Genomic DNA, 21,607 nt, shown 5'->3' on the forward strand with positions numbered 1-21,607 from the left:
CAATCAAACTGGTGATGATTCGGATGAAGTGAAACAAATCTGAATGATCACGAAAGATGTAATAGGACAAACTGACAAACTAAATAGTAATAAACACCTGGATCAGACTGTATACGTTCCAGACTGCTGAAAGAATTGAAAATGAAACTGCAGATCTACTATTAGTAAGCTGTAAACTATCATTAAAATTGTCTATGGAACCTGAAGATTGGAAGGTGGCCAAGATAACAGTTTTTAAAAAGGTTTCAGGGGTGATCCAGTAAATTGCAAACCTGGGGCCTGACGTCATTACTGGACAAAATGGAAGAAACCATTATAAACATATACTGAACATATAGATAGTCAAAGATTAATAAGACAAACCAATATTGGATTTAGCCAAGGGAAGTCTTAACACACCAATCTGCTACATTTTTTGAAGGGGAGAATAAATACGCAGAAAGGTGAACCAATTGATATAGTGCATCTACTTTTCAGAAGCATTTTACAAAATACCTTATGAGAGACTTTTGAGGAAATTAAAAAATCATGTGATAAGAGGCAGTGTTCTATTCTGACTTGAGAACTGGTTAAAGCAGTGGTTCTCAAACCTTTTTCTATCAGGAAACTCCTGAGAGATGAAGTTCACATGTGTGACACACTGAACGCATGAACATCATAGAAGTAAATATAAGCATATGCTCTGCATCCACAGGAATCCTCCGCAACTCACCATACAAAAAAAAGATATTCTGATCTCATCTCAATAACAGCATCACCAGCTCCCTCTGCTACCAGGTGCATTATAAAATAACACAAAACCTGGGAAAAAAATACCCACTCTGTACATGTCTATCAAACCTGCCATGCCACAGTAGCACTAACTCCAAGAAATAAAACAGCAATAGCCTACCCCTGAACAGGCATCAGTTCATCACCAGTGCAAATAATATTGAGAAAGTACAACAAATAAGGGTGATACAAATCCCTACATGCTAGAAAGTACCTCATTTCAGTCACATATACACAGAACACAAACAGACCTGTCTTCACCAAATAAAGATAAACGACCATAAGAAAACATAAGAGACATAAGAAATTGCCATACTGGGTTAGACCAAGGGTCCATCAAGTCCAGCAACCTGTTTCCAACATTGGCCAATCAAGGCTACAAGTACCTGGCAAGTATCCAAAAACAAGTATATCCCATGCTACTGATGCTAGTAATAGCAGTGGTTATTTTCTAAGTCAACTTGATTAATAGAAGGTAATGGACTTCTCCAAGAACTTCTCCAAACCTTTTTTCAACCCAGCTACATAACTGCACTAACCACATCCCCTGGCAACAAATACCAGAGTTTAATTGTGCGTTAAGTGAAAAATAATTTTCTCCGATTAGTTTTAAATGTGCACATGCTAATTTCATGAAGTGCCCCCTAGTCCTTCTATTATCCGAAAGAGTAAATAACCAATTCACATTTACCCATTCTAGACCTATCATGATTTTAAAGACCTCTATCATATCTCTTCTCAGCCGTCTCTTCTCTAAGGGGTAGATTTTCAAACTATGCGAATAGGCCTACTTTTGCTGGCGCATCAGGCGCAAGCAAAGTACGCTGGATTTTAGTAGATACGCGCGGAGCCGCGCGTATCCACTAAAATCCTGGATCGGCGCGCGCAAGGCTATCAATTCTGTATAGCCGGCGCGCGCCGAGCCGCGCAGCCTACCCAAGGCCGCTCCGAAATCGGAGCGGCCTCGGAGGGAACTTCCTTTTACCCTCCCCTCACCTTCCCCTCCCTTCCCCTACCTAACCCACCCACCCGGCCCTGTCTAAGCCCCCCCCTTACCTTTGTCGGGGGATTTACGCCTCCCAGAGGGAGGCGTAAATCCCCGCACGTCAGCGGGCCCCCTGCGCGCCGGGACGTGACCTGGGGGCGGGTCCGGAGGGCGCGGCCACGCCCCCGGGCCGCCCCGGGCCGTAACCACGCCTCCGGGTCCGCCCCCGAAACGCTCCCGGCACGCCCCCTAAACGCCGCGCGGTTCGGGCCCGCCCCCCGACATGCCCCCGACACGCCCCCCTCGGAGAACCCCGGGACTTACGCGAGTCCCGGGGTCTGAGCGCGCCGGTGAGCCTATGTAAAATAGGCTCACCGGCGCGCAGGGCCCTGCTCGCCTAAATCCGCCCGGATTTGGGCGGATTTAGGCGAGCAGGGCTCTTAAAATCCGCCCCTAAGTGAACAGCCCTAACCTCTTTAGTCTTTCCTCATAAGGGAGCTCTTCCATTCCCTTTTTCATTTTGGTTGCCCTTCTCTGTACCTTCTCCATCGCAACTATCTTTTTTGAGATGCGGCGACCAGAATTGTACACAGTATTCAAGGTGCGGTCTCAACATGGAGCGATACAGAGGCATTATGACATTTTACTTTTTATTCACCATTCCCTTCCTAATAATTCCTAACATTCTGTTTGCTTTTTTGACTGCACATAGCACACTGAGTCCGCAATTTCAATGTATTATCTGCTATGACAGCTAGATCTCTTTCCTAGGTGGCAGTTCCTAATTTGGAACTAACCTCGTGTAACTACAGCACGGGTTATTTTTTCCCTATATGAATCACCTTGTACTTATCCACATTCAATTTCATCTGCCATCTGGATGCCCAATTTTCCAGTCTCACAAGGTCCTCCTGGAATTTATCACAATCTGCTTGTGATTTAACTACTCTGAATAACTTTGTATCATCTGCAAATTTGATTACCTCACTCATCGTATTCCTTTCCAGAACATTTATAAATATATTGAAAAGCATGGGTCCTAGTACAGATTCTTGAGGCACTCCACTGATTACTCTTTTCCACTGAGAAAATTGTCCATTTAATCCTACTCTCTGTTTCCTTCTTTAACCAGTTTGTAATCCATGAAAGGACATTGCCACCTATCCCATGACTTTTCACTTTTCCTAGAAGCCTCTCATGAGGAACTTTGTCAGATGCCTTCTGAAAATCCAAATACACCACATCTACCGGTTCACTTTTATTTACATGTTTATTAACCTCTTCAAAAAAGTGAAGCAGATTTGTGAGTCAAGACTTGCCTTGGGTAAAGTGATGCTGACTTTGTGCCATTAAACCATGTCTTTCTATATGTTCTATGATTTTGATCTTTAGAACACTTTCCACTATTTTTCCTGGTACTGAAGTCAGGCTAACTAGTCTGTAGTTTTCTGGATCACCCCTGGAACCCTTTTTATATATTGGTGTTACATTACCCACCCTCCACTCTTCAGATACAATGGATGATTCTAATGATAGGTTACAAATTTTAACTAATAGATCTGAAATTTCATTTTTTAGTTCCTTCAGAACCCTGTGGTATATACCATCTGGTCCAGGTGATTTACTACTCTTCAGTTTGTCAATCAGGCCTACCACATCTTCTAGGTGCACCGTGATTTGTTTCAGTTCATCTGAATCATTACCCATGAAAACCTTCTCCGGAACTGTTATCTCCCCAACATCCTCATCAGTAAACACCGAAGCAAATAAATCATTTAATCTTTCCATGATGGCCTTATCTTCTCTAAGTGCCCCTTTAACCCCTAAATTATCTAATGGTCCAACTGACTCCCTCACAGGCTTTCTACTTCAGAAATATTTTAAAAAGTTTTTACTATGAGTTTTTGCCTCTATGGCCAAATTCTTTGCTATTTCTCTCTTAGCCTGTCTTATCAATGTCTACATTTAACATGCCAATACTTATGATTTATCCTATTTTCTTCTATTGGATCCTTCTTTCAAATTTTGAATGAAGATATTTTGGCTAAAATATCCTCTTTCACCTTACCTTTTAACCATGCCAGTAATCATTTTGCCTTCCCTTCCACCTTTCTTAATGTAAAATACATCTGGATTTTGCTTTTAGGATGGTATTTTTTTAACATGTTCACGCTTCTTGCTCATGTTTTACCTTTGTAGCTGCTCCTATCAGTTTTTCTATTTTTCTCATTTTATCAAAGTTTCCCTTTTGAAAGTTTAGCTCTAAAGCCATGGATTTGCTTACTGTCCCCCTTCCAGTCATTAATTCAAATTTGTTCATATTATAATCATTATTGCCAAGGCGGCCCCACCACCATTACCCCTCTCACCAAATCCTTTGCGCCACTGAGAATTAGATCTAAAATTGCTCCTCTCTCGTCAATTACTGTACCAATTGCACCATAAAACTGTCATTTATTCCATCCAGGAACTTTATCTCTCTAGCATGTCCTGATGTTACATTAACCCAGTCAATATTGGAGTAATTGAAATCTCCGTTATTACTGCACAACCAATTTGGTTAGCTTCTCTAATTTCTCTTAGCATTTCACTGTCCATCTCACCATCTTGGCCAGGTGAACTGTATACTCTTCCCCAAAACACAAGGGATTTCTACCCATAAAGATTTGATTCTGCATTTAATCTGATGCAGGATCTTATCTTGTTGGACTCTATCCCATCCCAGACATAGAGAGCCACCCCGCCTCTCAGATGCTCCTCTCTGTCATTGTGATATAATTTGTACCTCTCCTTCCACCATGTCTCTGAAATGCCAATTAAGATAATGTCATCATTCACTGCTATACATTCTAATTCTCCCACCTTACTTCTTAGATTTCTGGCATTAGCATACAAACATTTCAAAGTGTGTTTTTGTTTATATTTCATTCTACTTTTTAATTGATAGGGATAAACTGGAATGTTTTTAGCTCAGGTAAGTTTTTAGTTACAGGCACTTGGACTACTTTTCTTATTATTGGAACCTCACTGTCGGGATGCCCTAATTGTAATGCATCATTAGTATCCTTTGAAGATACCTCCCTTCGAACCGTGCGCTGCTGAGTGACTGTCGGCTTTCCCCTTTGTTCTAGTTTAAAAACTGTTCTATCTCCTTTTTAAAGGTTAGCACCAGCAGTCTGGTTCCACCCTGGTTAAGGTGAAGTCCATCCCTTCAGATAAGACTCCCCCTTCCCAAAAGGTTCCCCAGTTCCTTACAAAACTGAAACCCTCTTCCTTGCACCATGGTCTCATCCACAAATTGAGACTCTGGAGCTCTGCCTGCCTCTGGTGACCTTGCGCGTGGATCAGGGACATTTCACATGCACTAACTTTTGTTTATTAGCTGCCTTAATATTAAATTTTAATTTTAATATTAAATATTAAATTTGTGTGTTAAATATTACTATTTAACACACAAACACACTAAATAATACCCCAATAATTTACGTCTCCTCCCAATACTTTTACAAAATTTCCCAAGCAGTACTTACTGATTCCTTATAGCCACCAGAAAGGTGATCCTCTCCTCTCAGTGCTACCACAAATTACAAGTGTTGAAAACAAAACTGAAATGGAACTCCAAGAAGACCTTCTGCATGCAATGCAAAACTGAAGAACTAGGAACAAATATATTTCCTCCTTCACTAAGTAAACTTCAGGAGAGAAGAAATGCATATTCTCAAAACTGACATAGTATGACTCTTGTGCCCAGGCATTCCCCTCCATGCCCCATCACTCCTCATTTCTCCCAACTATCCAATCATCCCTTCACATGCTCATAACCCTGTCCAACATTCCTGACACCTCCCACCCCCACATCCTCTTCCCCGTGCTCCCTCTCTCCCCTCTTCAAGTCTCCCTGCCCTTCCCTACCCAGCATACATCTGACCACCTCTATCCCACCCCTTCCTGCTCATCATCCCCTGATCTCCCCTCTCCCCCAACCCAGCATCCCCCCTGCCTCCCTCTCTCCACCCCACTTCTATCTCTCCACCCTGACAAGCAGCCCCCATCCCATCCGGCCTCCCCCTCTCCCTACTCAGGAACCCCTGACTCCTTTCCTTCATCCCCTCCTCCCTATCTTCCCATGTTTTCCTGCCCAGCACATTTCCTGTTCTCCTGGCTTGTTTTGTTTATTTTTGAAAAAGGGATATTTTGAATTGCTATTTTGTTTATTGGGTATTATTGCTGCTTTGCTTTAGAATAGTGCCCCCAATTCCAACCCAGCTCCCTCCCACTCCCAACTTTCTATTTTAACTTTATAGACTTACCCTCTAATTAGGGAGTTGGACCACACAGAATAACTTGACATTGGTTGGTGGAGAAACAAAAGGAAGTAATTTAGGTAAATGTAGTCATTTGTGAAATCAAAGTACTTAAGTGACTTCACATTCTGGTGCTTCCTTTCTTGCAGATGCACTATGGGCTTGATATTCAAAAAGTGGATAGCAGTTGCTGAATATCTGCTCATGGTCAGTGGGCTGCTAGATAGCCGGATAAGTCACTAATCTGGTTATTTATTAGGTGGACAACTTTGTGGGCAGAAGTGGGTGGATCGGGACGGTGCTACTTAGCTGGATATTCTACTGAATAGCAGGTCTAAACTTAGATGGATATAATTTATCTGGCTTAAGTTACAATATATCCTAACTTAGGGCTGGATTCTCTAATGTCGCAGACCTTAGAGAATCTGGCGGTAACGGGAGAGGGGGACGAAGCGGGGGGCGGGCCTGTGAAAGCATCTCCGCGGTGCGATCGCTGCTGGTTTTCACACCCAGTTGCGCCATCGTAAAAGGTGGTGCTATTGGACACGATACTGGCAGCAAAAAGGTTCCTATCCTTTTTTGCCATCAGTGATGTCTTCGCGGCATCTGCCCTGATGCCACCCCAACTCCTCCCCTTCCAGTGCCCACGCCACCCAGAACCTGCCCCGATTTAGTGATTACACGTGAAAAGTCCCTTTTCACATGTGATCCCTCTAGAGAATGACCCCCTTAGCTGGATAAGTATAATCCAGATAAGTTGCTTAGCCAGACAGGATTTGATATTAACTCCACTATGTTTAAAACCAGCATTATAGCCATGCAGGGCTGGAAAAGCATCAAGTGATCCATTGGCATGCAGCTATGCTCAGCCTTCAGCTCATTGGTTCACTTGCAGCAAAAGGAAGAGCTTACTCAGCTTAGCCATATGCCACAGCATGATCTACAGCCCTGATGTTGGTTTTAAACTTACGGCGTGTCTGCAAGAAAGAAAGCACCAATGTTTCAGGTCACAGATTGTCTTACCAGCAGTGGTGCCCTTCCCACTTTTTTCTTTCACTCTTGACACTACTGATGTTTTTAAAGGCACCACAGTATTCCCCTTCCTTTCAGGGTCCCAGTGCAGCTGAAGTTCCTGTTCCTGCAGTACCTGCATGCCTGAGATTAGAGCCATAGGATAGGATTCACAGCCCCGTGAGATGCATCACCTACCCCTGATATGAGCCACATCTTAGCATGGCAGGAAGACGCTGAGTTCTGCTCCCCACACTGCCATGCTTCTCCTCCTGGTCCCGACGCTGCCTGGCCTCAACGTGACTCAAACACTGCCAGCTCCAGTCTCCACTGTTGCCGTGGCGCTTGACCCAGCTCCTCCATAGGCATGCGCATGCATACACTTCCCAGCCTTAAAGGGCCTGCAATGGGATAATCCCCGAGGCACATAGACCTTCCTATATAAGGGCTCCATGGACTGCTCATCTTTGTTTCAGCTACTCCTGAATAGTGCGTGTTGCTCCTGTCTGTGGTTCCTTTTTCCTGACTGCAATCCTTGTCTTGCCTTTCTCATCCAGCCTTGCCTGTCCTGCCCATCTTGACCAGTATCTTCCATGTGTCTCCATCCACCCTTGGCCTGACTCTCCAGATCTTGACCTCTTCCCTGGACCTGACCACAATTGCTTGCTGCCTAGACCTGACTATAATTATATGTCACCTGGACTTGAACCCTTGCTTGGACTCTTGCTAGGAGCCTGCTTCGACCTTTGCTTCTGCCTGACTCCGTTCATATGCTGCCTGCCTTGACCTCAGTGTGTCCTTGGACGTCAGTTATCTTCATCACCCTAGGGACCTGTCTGTCCATTTGGCCACTGACTTCATCATTGACCTTTCCTTTTCTGGTGATAGTGGCTAGATTTTCGAAGATGGTGCATTTCATACCTTCTAGGCCTCCTACCTGCACCTGAATAGGCTAAACACTTTGTGCAACATATCATCCATCTGTTGAGGCTACCACTCCACATCCTCTCAGACCAAGGGATTCAGGTTACAGCCCAATATTGGAAAGACCTGCGCAGAAATGTTGGGATGACTTTGGATTTCACCTCCACTTATCACCCCAGAGCAACAGACAATCCAAATGGGTGAATCAAAGCCTCAAGGCCTTCCTGCATGCCTGAATGAACCAACAACAAGATAATTGTCCTCCGTCCTTACAATGGCTGAATTTGCCTATAACATTCATATGAATAGTTCCACAGGGTCATCACCCTTTTACATTGTCTTTGGATGCAATCACCGTGTGCCTAGACTAGTTCCTATCCCTAACAACTGTCCCTCAGCTAATCTAATGGGAGCTCCAGGAATGGTGGCAAAAAACACCCCTTCTTCTGGGCCAGCCAGCAAAATGTTCTAAAGAACAAGCTAATAGAAAATGTTGTCCAGCACCTCAGCTGCACTCAGGACGCCTAGTTTGGCTTAGCACCAGGAACATGAGACTTAGGATGCCTTCCATGAAGTTTGCCTCACAATTAGTGGGATCTTTTCCTGTCGACCATCAACTGGGTCCTGTGGCATATAAACTCAGATAGCCACCATCAATTCTGTCTTGGTCAAGTAGACCACCCCAAAGACCACTTAAGTGGTGACTGGAGAAGATACCCAGTTTGAGGTACAAGAAATTTTAAATTCTCAAAGGGTACAGAACCAATTTAATAACTCATTTCTTGGAAAAAGTCTGGACCTGGGGAAAGCTCGTGGGACCCGACCTCCAATTTACAAGCCCCCACAACTTGTACCAACATTTCTCAGAAGATTTCTTGGGAAGCTCAAACCCAGAAGTCGGGGGGTGGGGCATTGGAGGGGGAGTATTTTTAGGATTTGCAGCCCTGCAATCAGCAGCAGCACCTACCTCTGATGTCAGCCAAGTCTCAGTCTGGCAGGGATCTGTATTGGGACCCTTACTGTTCAATATATTTATAAATGATCTGGAAAGAATACGACGAGTGAGATAATCAAATTTGCAGATGACACAAAATTGTTCAGAGTAGTTAAATCACAAGCAGATTGTGATAAATTGCAGGAAGACCTTGTGAGACTGGAAAATTGGGCATCCAAATGGCAGATGAAATTTAATGTGGATAAGTGCAAGGTGATGCATATAGGGAAAAATAACCCATGCTATAATTACACGATGTTGGGTTCCATATTAGGTGCTACAACCCAAGAAAGAGATCTAGGTGTCATAGTGGATAACACATTGAAATTGTCGGTTCAGTGTGCTGCGGCAGTCAAAAAAGCAAACAGAATGTTGGGAATTATTAGAAAAGGAATGATGAATAAAACGGAAAATGTCATAATGCCTCTGTATCGCTCCATGGTGACACCTTGAATACTGTGTACAATTCTGGTCGCCGCATCTCAAAAAAGATATAATTGCGATGGAGAAGGTACAGAGAAGGGCTACCAAAATGATAAGGGGAATGGAACAACTCCCCTATGAGGAAAGACTAAAGAGGTTAGGACTTTTCAGCTTGGAGAAGAGACGACTGAGGGGGGATATGATAGAGGTGTTTAAAATCATGAGAGGTCTAGAACGGGTAGATGTGAATCGGTTATTTACTCTTTCGGATAGTAGAAAGACTAGGGGATACTCCATGAAGTTAGCATGGGGCACATTTAAAACTAATCGGAGAAAGTTCTTTTTTACTCAACGCACAATTAAACTCTGGAATTTGTTGCCAGAGAATGTGGTTCGTGCAGTTAGTATAGCTGTGTTTAAAAAAGGATTGGATAAGTTCTTGGAGGAGAAGTCCATTACCTGCTATTAAGTTCACTTAGAGAATAGCCACTGCCATTAGCAATGGTTACATGGAATAGACTTCGTTTTTGGGTACTTGCCAGGTTCTTATGGCCTGGATTGGCCACTGTTGGAAACAGGATGCTGGGCTTGATGGACCCTTGGTCTGACCCATTATGGCATTTTCTTATGTTCTTATGTTCTTAAATTCTTCTCCCTGCACCGCCATGCTTCTCTTCCCAGTAGCAATACAACCCAGTCTCAGAGCGACTCAAACACCACCTGCTCCAGTCTCCACTGCCGCTATTACACTCGACAATGGCTCCTACATAGGTGCACATACGCACTCTTCCCAGCCTTAATGGACCTGCTGTGGGTAAGCCCCATTTTATTTATTTTATTTATTTATTTAATTATTTTTATATACCAACTTTTCATGAAAGCATATCAAATCGTTTTACAGTAGTTAGCAATTAATCATTTAAAATTATTTGCATTTCCAAAGAAGAAAGGAAGTAAATACATTGTTTCATAATATAAATAATTAACATACAGGCCGATACAGTAAGGAGCGGTAGGAAGAGCTGCGTTAGTGCCGGGCGCACCCGCGGTTGCCGCAAACACAGTCCGGCTCACCTACCACTCGATACTGTATGTAAATAGCTTGCAAATGCAAGCTGCGTCCAAGAAGCTTCTGTGAAGCGTTAGGCCCACGCAACCCATTTTACTGTATAGAGCGCTATACAGTATCCTGGGTGCGCTGGCCTAATGCTTCACGGACACGCTGGTATCTGTCATTTGAAATGTCATTTGAAATGACATTTGAAATGACAGGTACCAGGAAGTGGACGGTTCTCCTACGCTTGGGATTGCCAGTCCTCTCTCCCCTCCTCCTGAAGCAAGGCGTGTAAAGCAGCCTTGCTTCGGGAGGAGGGGAGAGAGGACTGGCAGTGTAAAGCAATGAAGCAACTTACTCTTCTTGCAGCCCCCTCTCCGGAGACGGACATCAGCGGAGACGGACATCGGCGGAGATGGACCGCGGCTCCCCTGCCTCCAGCTGGCGGCGAAGATGGATGCCTGCACAGGCGAAAGTGGCCCCTGTGCGTGCAATTCGGCCGCTCAAGACATGACGTCACATGCCGTGACCCAAAACGTCATGACGTCACGCCTTGAGCGGCCCAATTGCATGCACAGGGGCCGCTTTCGCCCATGCAGGCATCAATCTTCGCCGCCAGCTGGAGGCAGGGGAGCCGTGGTCCATCTCCGCCGATGTCCATCTCCGGAGGGGGGCTACAAGAAGAGTAAGTCACTTCGTTGCTTTACACTGCCAGTTCTCTATTCCCTCCTCCTGAAGCAAGTATTAAGGGAGAGCATTAAAGAAAGGGACAACGGGGGAGTTGGGTAATTAAGGTGTAGGGTGAAGGGGTGAATGGACTGGGTGATGTTAGGTGCAAGCTTTTGTGGGAGGTGTTAGGTGTAAGCTGGAAGCTGGGTACAAGCTGGGTAGTGTTAGGTGTAAGCTTTTGTGAACAGCCATGTCTTAAGATTCTGCTTGAACATATTTTGGCAGTCCTCCTGGCGTAGCTCAACTGGCATTGTATTCCAGAAGGTGGGGCCGGCTACAGAAAGTGCACATGTTCTGGTGGAGGCCAGGTTGGTGTTTTTGGGGGAGGGTGTATGAATGGTAGCGAGGTATTGGTGTCTGGTAGGTTTGGTTGACTCGTGGAGTATCAATGAATCTTTAACCAATTCATCTCAGGATTGTGAAGTGCCTTATGTATGATTGAGAGGGTCTTATATTGGATTCGGGATGCAATTGGGAGCCGATGTAATTCATTTAGTACGGGTGTTATGTGTTTGTTTCTGCGCATGTTAGTGAGGATCCGGGCAGCTGTGTTTTGTAGTATTTGGAGAGGGTGGATGGAGTTTTTCGGTAGGCCTAGGAGGAGTGAATTACAATAATTGAGTTTAGAAAATATTGTAGTTTGAAGTACTGTACGAAAATCTGGAGGGTGGAGTAAGGGTCTTAATTTCTTAAGTGTGTGCAGTTTAAAGAAACACTCTTTTAATGTGGTGTTAATGAATTTTTTGAGGATGATGTGCTTATCAAGGATGACCCCTAGGTCCTGTACCTTTTGAGAGAATGGGATTGGTAGGGATGGAGAGTGAAGCAGGGGAAGGGTGTTAGGGTGACTTTGTGATGAAATAAGCATGATTTCAGTTTTTGCAGTGTTCAGAGCAAGGTGAATGTTGGGTAGGAGCTTGTTGATTGAAAGAAGAATGGATTTCCAGATGTTCATGGCATTAGGAAGTGTGTCAGATACTGGAATAAGTATCTGCATGTCATCTGCATAGATATAGTGGGGAAGCTTGAGGTTGGATAGGAGGTGACAGAGTGGTAGGATGTAAATGTTGAAGAGGGTGGAAAACAGGGAGGAACCTTGTGGGACTCCTTGGTCGAGGTGTATTGCTTTGGACTCATGGTTTCCGATTTTGACTTTGAAGTTTCGATTACTGAGATAGGAATTAAACCAGTTGTGGGCAGCACCTGTTATTCCAATTTCATTTAGTCGCTGCAGGAGGATATTGTGGCTGATGGTGTCAAATGTTGAGGATATGTCTAGGAAGGCTAAGATATAAGATTGTCCTTTATCAAGGCCTTTAATAAGTTGGTCTGACAGAGAAAGGAGGAGGGTTTCCATGCTATGGAATTTCCGGAATTCGTACTGTGAGGGAGCAAGGAGTTGATTGTCAACAAGATATTCTGTGAGTTGCTTATTGATTGTTTTTTCAAGGATTTTTGAGATGAACAGAAGGTTGGAGATGGGGCGGTAATTAGACAGATCAGTGGGATCAAGTTTTAGTTTCTTCCATATTGGCTTGACAATAGCTTGTTTGAGTGGATTAGGTATGAGGCCTGAGGTGATGGAGGCATTTATAATGTTGGCTATGGGTTGGGCGATTAAGTTAGGGATAGTAAGGAGGTGTTTTGTGGGGATTGAGTCTGAGGGGTGGGATGAAGGTCTGGCTTTCTTAATAAATGATTCTATTTCAAGGGTGATGGAGTATTCTAATGCGTTAAGGCCTTTGGGGAGGTTTTTGGGGAGACAGGGTAGGCTTCTTGTGAGGTTTGAATTGGTGAAGAGGTGGGGGGGAATCGGGTCAGCAGTTTGATGATTTTATCTTGGAAGAATGTAGCAAGTTCTTCACATTTGGTTTTGGCTACATCTTCCGGAATATCTGGGGGTGCTGATTTGGAAAGCAAGGCAACATAGTCATAGAGGGCTCGCGGATTATATTGGAATTGGTATATTCTGGAAGAATAGAAATCTCTTTTAACATTATTTAGCCTTTCCCTGTAGCAGTGTAATGAGGATTTGAATTGTGCCAGAAGAGTGAGGGTCAGATCTTTGCGCCAGGCCTTTTCTATTTTTCCAAGGTTATGTTTCAGATCTTTTATTTTATGTATTTATTTATTTATTTATTTATTTAGGTTTTTGAACAGGTCACATCATGCTGGTTTACATAGAAACAAGGGGTGCATAGAACAGTAGAACTAAACTGGTGCAAAGGGGCAGCAGTTACAAAAAACCGGGGGTAGAATAACGGAGAGAGAAAAAAGAGGAACAGTGGGGAGTAAAATGAGATGTATGGGGATAAGATAAATAACTTAATGAATATTTACAGTACCAAATGGTAACATTGTTACAGGAGTTGGAGGTGATTATGAGTTGTCCGGGAAGGCTTGTTTGAAAAGCCAGGTCTTCAATCTTTTGCGGAAAGTTGGTAGGCAGGGTTCAAGGCGCAGATTTGTGGGGATGGAGTTCCAAAGTGCGGGTCCGGCTGTTGAGAATGCCCGATCTCTTGCCGTTGTGTGTCGGGTGGATTTTGTGTTTGGTACCTGGAGGGATCCTCGGTGGACTTCTCTGATTGGTCTTTGAGAGGTATGAAGGCTGAGCAGATATTGAAGGTCCAGGGAGGTGTGGTGATGGATTGACTTGTAGATGATGGTGATGGATTTGTAGAGGATTCTGGCTTGGATGGGGAGCCAGTGAAGATTTTTTAAGATGGGTGAGATGTGGTCTTTTCTTTTGGAATTTGTAAGGATTCTAGCCGCTATGTTTTGTACCATTTGTAGTGGTTTGGTGTATGAAGAAGGAAGGTCCAGAAGTATGGCGTTGCAATAATCTAATTTTGCGAAGATTATTGCTTGAAGTATGGTTCTGAAGTCTTGAAAGTGGAATAGAGGCTTAATTCTTTTTAATACTTGTAATTTATAAAAGCAGTCCTTGGTGGTGTGGTTTATAAAAGCTTTCAGGTTCAAATTGTTGTCAATAATGGCTCCTAGGTCTCTGACTTGAGAAGCTAGGAGGATGTTTGAAGTGTGAGTGTGGTGATTGTTGTTTTCAGGAGTAATGAGGATTAGTTCGGTTTTGGAGGTGTTTAGGATGAGATTTAGGCTGGAGAGGAGGTCATTGATTTTTGATTGGCAAGATTCCCAGTATTCAAGTGTTTTGACTAGTGATTCTTTAAGGGGAATCACTATCTGAACATCGTCTGCATATATAAGGTGTTTGAGATTGAGATCCGTTAGAAGGTGGCACAGTGGGCGTAAGTATATGTTGAACAAGGTAGGTGATAGGGAGGATCCCTGTGGTACTCCTATGGGGAATTGAAACAGGAGGATTCCTTATTGTGTATTTTCACTTTGTATCCTCTGTTGTTAAGGAAAGTTTTGAACCAGGCTAGGGCGGTACCTGCAATTCCAATGGATGAGAGTTGTTTTATGAGGCTGGAGTGGTTGACCGTGTCAAAGGCAGCTGAAAGGTCCAACAGGATCAGTAGGAATGACTGGCCTTTGTCCAGGCCCAGGATCAGGTGGTCCGTTAGTGATACCAGGAGGGATTCTGTGCTGGATGCTTTGCGAAACCCGTATTGTGAGGGGTAGAGGAGTTTGTTGTCTTTGAGGTAGTCTGATATTTGCGAGTTGACTAGTTTTTCCATTATCTTGGCTAAGAATGGTAGGTTTGCGATCGGTCTGAAGTTGTTTAAGTCATTGGGATCCGCGTTTGGCTTCTTTAGAAGCGGTTTAATGGCTGCCATCTTGAGGTCATCTGGGTAGAGGCCTTGTGATAGGGAGCAATTAATGATGTCTACTAGCTTTTGTGATATGATTTCTGGGATGGACAGGAGGGATTTGGTGGTAATATGGTCCGCAGGGTGAGAGGAGGGTCTCAGTTTGTTTAAGATAGATTGGATTTCTTTGGCTGATGTGGGTTCAAATTGATCAAGATGCGAGGCTTTGTTGTTTGCGCTTGGGGAGGAAGTTAAGTGAGGCGAGGAGGTGTTGGGTAGCTGCTTTACGAGCCTGCTGATTTTGTCATGGAAAAACTGGGCCAGTTCTTCGGCTTTTGATTGAGCTTGAATAAAAGGGATGGCTGGTGTAATGGGTTTTGTGAGGTTTGAAACAAAGGAGAATAGAGCTTTGGCGTCAAAAATTAGATCATGAACCTTATTTGCATAGTAGTCCTTTTTGGACTTAGCAGTAGCGGTTTTGTACTGGTGGAGAGCCTGTTTGTAGGCGCCAAGAGTGCTCGTGGAGGGTGCTTTACGCCATTTACTTTCTTTCTTTCTTAATGTAAGTTTCAGTTTTCTTAGTTCATCAGTAAACCAGGGTTGTTTTTTTTGTGAATTTGTATTAGATTTTTTTGTTGTAATGGGGCAAAGCTTGTTGGCTATGGTTTCCATGATTTTGTTCCATGATCGCAGAGCTGTATTAGGGTTGGTGAGATCTAGGTTGGTGAGTTGAGGTGAGATCTATGTTGGTGAGTTGGTGAGATCTATGTTGGTGAGATCTGTGTTGGTGAGTTGAGGTGAGATCTATGTTGGTGAGTTTTAGTTCTTGTGTGTACCATGGGTTTTTTAATTTGTTATGCTGTGGGTGGAGTTGCCTTGATTGTAAGGGCATATTTTGTTGGCTACAGTAATTGTCATGCTGTGCCATGATGCTAGGGCAGTGTCTGCATTTGAAAGATCTAGGTTGTTTAGAGTGTTAGAGAGTGCCGAGAAGAGATCGTCTCTTTTACAAGTTTTTCTGTTTTGTTTTTTTTATTTTTTCTTTATGCATTTTAAACATTTGACAAGATTACATCTTGAAAGAAAATACAGAGATAACATGGTTAATACACCAATAACTATCACCAATCTAGGAAAAACAATCTTATTATTCTCAGTATATAAAGTCCTCAAATAATGTGGGGGACAGAGTGTACTCAACTTAAAGAAATATAGCAAAATAATTATTTCACTAATAAAGGAATATTGCTGAGTAGATTACAGAGACTAAATATCTATGAGGAACTTACGACAGTTGTACTTGGTAAGGCAGGTGTTACCACATTTTTCCCCACTAGAAACTGTGTCAATTGGGGGGGGGGTCAAAGAAAATATAAGTATTATTATTATGCTTTATAACACATTTACAAGGAAACTTTAAATAATACGCCCCCCCCCCCCCCCAATTTGTAGGACCTGAGGTCTTAATAACAGAAAAGCCCTCCTCCTTTTTTGTGTCTCTCGCGAAATGTCCGGGAACACTCTAATATTACATTGAAGAAATATTTTAGACCTGTAACGGAGGCCTAATCGCAATAACCATTCCTTATCATGTTCCAGAGCAAGCATCACTATCAACGTGGCTGGTGTTGCCAAAACTGAGTCCGAAGTCTCCAAAATATTTGAAATATCCAAAGAATGATTCTGTATAGGCTCAGCTGGTAATGCCCCTTCCGATTGTTCTTGTACTATCCTGGGTTAGATAAATAAAAAACCTTAGTAATCGGTGGTATGGCATTTTCCTCTATTTGTAAAGTTTCTAATAAATACCGCTTAAACATATCTCTGGGAGAAATTAAAGGAACCTGGGGAAAATTTATATACCTCAGGTTCCTATTCTTAATTGAATTTTCCAAGTTCTCCACTTTTATAGCCATACTTGATCTTTCCTTTATCATTGCTGATTGTACTGTTTGTATTCCAGATATTTGTTGTCTATTCGTTACTATTTGATGTTCCAACTCAGTAGTGGTGTTAGTTAATACTTTCACATTTTCTTCCAGCTGATTAACTTTAACGTTAATAGGATTAACTTGCTGTAGAATAGAGGCTCTCATTTCTACTATAGTTTCCCAAATAGTCTCCAGGTTAAATTCTAAAGGTCTTACCACAGATGGTATGTTCATAGTGGGATTTTCTGCGGCAACTCCAACCTGACTTTCCAAGACTGTGTCTCTTCCAGCGCCGGTCTGCTCTCGGTTGTTCCTTAGAGCTGCTGCCAAGGCCGTTGCTCCTCCGAATCCTGCTGGGCTCCGCCCTTCAACACCGTGGTCTGATGGCGTTTCCCTCGGGCTTGGATCAACTCTCCCCCTGGCAGGGTTTACCGGCGGCGTTCCTTCCGCGGGGCTAAAGGGTGACATGGAGCCTGGGAGAGAAGGGAGCTCAACTTCTCCTCCACTGCTCTCCAACGGCTGTATTCCTCCCGCTTGTGCGTCTCTGCACACGATGTGGGCATCCATGGGGCCGGAGATTGGCGTCGACGCTGAGGAGACCGCAGGGTAAGGTTCTCCTCGCGGTTTTCGCTTTCTTCCCATAGCAGGAAATTAAACAGCAAGAAAAGACGTTAGGCTCCGGAGCTTGATCCAGCGTGCTGTTTCTACCGAGCAGTCATCTTGACTCAGCCACAAGTTTTTCTGTTAAAGTGTATTAGTGCCCCCCCCCCCCCCCCCCACAATTTGTTTTTTAACAATATAAAATAGTTCACGGGACCTGCAAATCCAGTTTTGGATCTTACCGGTTGATTTTAAGTATGAATAAGGACCGTGAAAGTGGGGACTCACGATCTTTCTGACTTTTTGAATTTTAAGAAGGTGCTTGTAAATTTGATTTGAAAATACTAAGCAATGTCTGCAGGTACTCTATTCAGTCTGTTTGAAAATCACTCTTTTTAAGCCTTAAACATCTTTTTCTTCAGTTGAAGGACAGGGAATGATGAATCTTTTTTAACTGATTTCAATTACAACTTTTATTTCTTGAACTCCCTCTTTGCACTAAATAACCTTCAACATAATTTGTTAACCTGGGTTTACAATGATCTGAAAATATAGTAATAAGAACTCCACAGGGAATCATAACTTTCCTATGCATACTAACTCAATCTGAAGGAGGGGTTTTTTTTGTTTTTTTTTTTATCCCTGATTAAATACTGGTGGAGATGTTTTGCACTTGATCTCTGCAAAGAAGCTCCCACCTAATCAACTCAAAGTAATTCTTATTTTGGAGCAATTTGAAAAATAAATGAATCCTCAGGTAAACACCCCCAAGAATGCCACAAAACTTAATTACATTTCTGGGACTGAATTATAGTCTTTTTTTTTTTTTATCATTTACGGAAAGAACTTTCATATTAAGTATGCATTGCATGGTTCACAGACACTTTACATACTACATCAATTATTCTTAAAGGACATCTCAGGGCTCCTTGAGTTGAAGAACATTTTGTATTCCTTACAAAGTTGTGAAGAAAGACTGCACCAAAATGAAAAAAAAAAAATAATAATAATCTCGAGTCCATATTATAAGATAATGCTATTTTGATAAAATCAATGTTAGATCACAAGAATCTCTGAAATATCCAGGCCAGTTTTCTGTGACAAACATTATTCAGAAAGAGCAACTTTGTTGGTTTTTTCAATTTTTAAAAGTACAAGTGAAATAAAATATGTGACATATATACCCCCAGTAGTTCTCCTCTCCCCTGGCAGTTATTTCTCCCTGCCCCCTCCCCTTCACATGAGGAGCAAAGGAGAACTTCAGGTCAACTGGTACCATTTTGAATTTTGGTGCTGGCACAGTGGGAACAATTGGGCATCACTCCTGCCCATGGGACTCTTAGACAATCACATTAAGTAAGGGGTAGTCTGGAGGAAGAGGAGTCTGGGCAAATTTCTCGAGCAGGGGGGGTCATTTTGGCATTTAGATAAGGAGGCAAGGTTTGATCAGTGGGGAGAGGGTGGATGTTTCCTGAAAAGAAAAGGTCTCTATTGGGTGGGTATCTCTTACAGCATGAAGAAAGTGTATGCTGAGGGAGGGTAGTCTGAAAGGAAGGGGAGAGGATTGCACATTGGTTACTAAGTGGGGTGAAACTAGAGGGTAGCAGTTTGGGGACAGGCTAGCTGTATCTTGAAGCGATTGTGGGTGGGGACAATATCTGAGAGCAAAGCTATCATTCTGAGGTATATTCAACTTGCTGAGGCTTAGCACAGAGCACTAATAGTTGCTACATGTTGAATCCCAATTTTTTGAGAAATCTATTAATGATATTGAGTATTAATGTGTTTTTAACACTTTAAATTCAAGAGGAGTGGTGGGCCTTTTATTCACCTGATAATGTTAGTGTTCTTAAAAATGAGTTCACTAACTTGGCTAATCTACCCTTAGCCTCCAGCACCCTGAAATTAAGATCACATATGGCTGCCTCCTCATCCTCCATATGTTCTTATGCAATCATTTGTAAGGCCTTTGTGAACCCATGAAAGAGAAATCCTAGATCTTTAAGCTGCGGGGAGTTGGAAGGCACTTGAGTGCAGGACTGAGAGTCAAATGTCGGTGGTTCTCCAACTAGATTAGCAGAGGAGATCTTGACATCACATGTGTAGGGTCCTGCAGTCATGAGTTGAATCCAGGGATTCTGTAGGCTGTGATGCTGCTATTCGCCACACTTTATTCTTCAAATGGTTACCTTTGTTGGCAAATCTGTCTTAAAGGTTGTGGAAATGTTTATATGATTGATGAACTTTCATTTTGTTTTTTGGACTGTTTTTGTGCATGATTGTGACCATCTGGTTGCCTACATTTGAGTTCATAGAGCATGTGATCTTATGAAGTGTTTGAACTCTTTTTCCTTTTTTTGTTACTCTTTCCATACCACCTGGAGGCAGTCTAGGATCTTTGTTGAGTCTGTATGTACTTTGGGTTCTAAGTGTACAACTGTTTGTCTGGATTCTTATGTAGCTGCAAGATGTTTCTGTGGGTGTGGCTGGGAGGGGCATTGCTTTGTTTCCCTTCTGGTGGTAGATGGGTGTGGTAAAGGTTTAGGTGGGGTTGGGGTGTGGCGGGTGGAGGATTTTTATGAGTGGGAGGGTCAGGGTGACTGATGGGGGCATCTAGTGTTGTTGGCAGGGGATAGGAAACTACAACTTCTGTTGCTCCTTGTGACCTTGGGCAAGACACTTTACCCTTCATTGCCTCAGGTACAAACTTAGGCCTGGAATTTCTTTCTTCGCACCGGTTTGTGAATCCCGGCGCTAATGGGGGGCTGGGGGCGAAGAGCCGGCAGCAATCACACCACCACAGTGTGATCGCTGCCGGCCTTTGCACCCAATAGCGCCATCATAAAAGGTGGTGCTATTGGGCGTGCTACTGGCGTCGATAAGGGCTCTTACCTTTTCGCCGTCAGCAAAGTTTCCATGGCGTCCGCCCCACTGCCGCCCCCGAATCCTCTTCTTCCGGTGCCGACGCCGCCCAGACTCCACCCCGATCTAGCTATCGCACACGAAAAGGGACTTTTCGCATGTGATATGCTTACAAAATGACCCCCTTAGATTGTAAACCCTCTGGGGATAGGGAATAACTACAGTAGCTGAATGTAATCCACTCTGAAGCACTGAAAAAGTGTGAAAAGCGGAATATAAATCTAAATAAATAAATACAAATACATTTACACAATGGGCATTTGAGAATGTATGATGATCTTCTATACATCTTGCATTGTCTTATCTGCTGTTCCAGAGGGATTATAGGGCCTACTTTTGACCTTGGTGGCTGATTGGACTGTTGAGTGAGGATGTAAGGGCAAGCGTTGGGTACTGCATTGCATTGTTGCTATTATGATTCCTGATGTTTAAATGGGGTTTTAACTTTGTTCTTGGAATATTAAGGGCTTGAACCACCCAGTAAAGAGGGAGAAAGTACTTAGTACATTGCAGAAACCGAAGATGAATATTATTTTTCTGCAGGAGACACGTTAACTGACATCAATGAGAATTATAGGTTAGAGGCCAACAGGATTGCTGGGTATTACTCTTTCACCTTTAAAGGAAGGAAGAGCAGAAGAATGGTAATCTATCTTGTTTGGGTAGGTGATTCACTTTTGTCCTGCAAAGGTTATCTGGAACCGTGAAGGGAGATTTTTGTTGGGTGAGAGGGCGAGATGATAGGATTTTGGTAACTTTGTTTAATATTTTTGCATCCAAATAGTAGTCTAAGGCATTTTTTTAAACTATTGTTTATTCATTATATACATAGGGGAAGGTCTTCTACTGGTGGGTAGAGATTTTAATGTTATTATGGACCCTTCATGTAATAGGCAGGACAAGTCTAGTTATGGGAACTATGGGAATGGAATTTCTACCTTCTTACAAAATACCATGCCAAATCTGGAGTTAATAAGATTGTAGGGATAATTCAGATCAAAATTTTTCTGAGTATAATCTTAAAAGAAGTTCATTATTTCTCTCCCCCAAAATATGGAAGACTGACAGCAAAGCATTATTGGCAATCTTCTATATGTGCTGAAACTGAGAAATTCAGGCCTTGCAGAAAGATTGCATAAGTTGTAAAACGTTAGGGATGTGAATCGTTTTCCATATCGTCTTAACGATAGAAATCGTGTGGCAGGGCAAGAAAATCGTCTTAGGCACG

This window comes from Rhinatrema bivittatum, chromosome 2 (assembly GCF_901001135.1).
Source record: "Rhinatrema bivittatum chromosome 2, aRhiBiv1.1, whole genome shotgun sequence".
Classification (NCBI taxonomy): Eukaryota; Metazoa; Chordata; class Amphibia; order Gymnophiona; family Rhinatrematidae; genus Rhinatrema; species Rhinatrema bivittatum.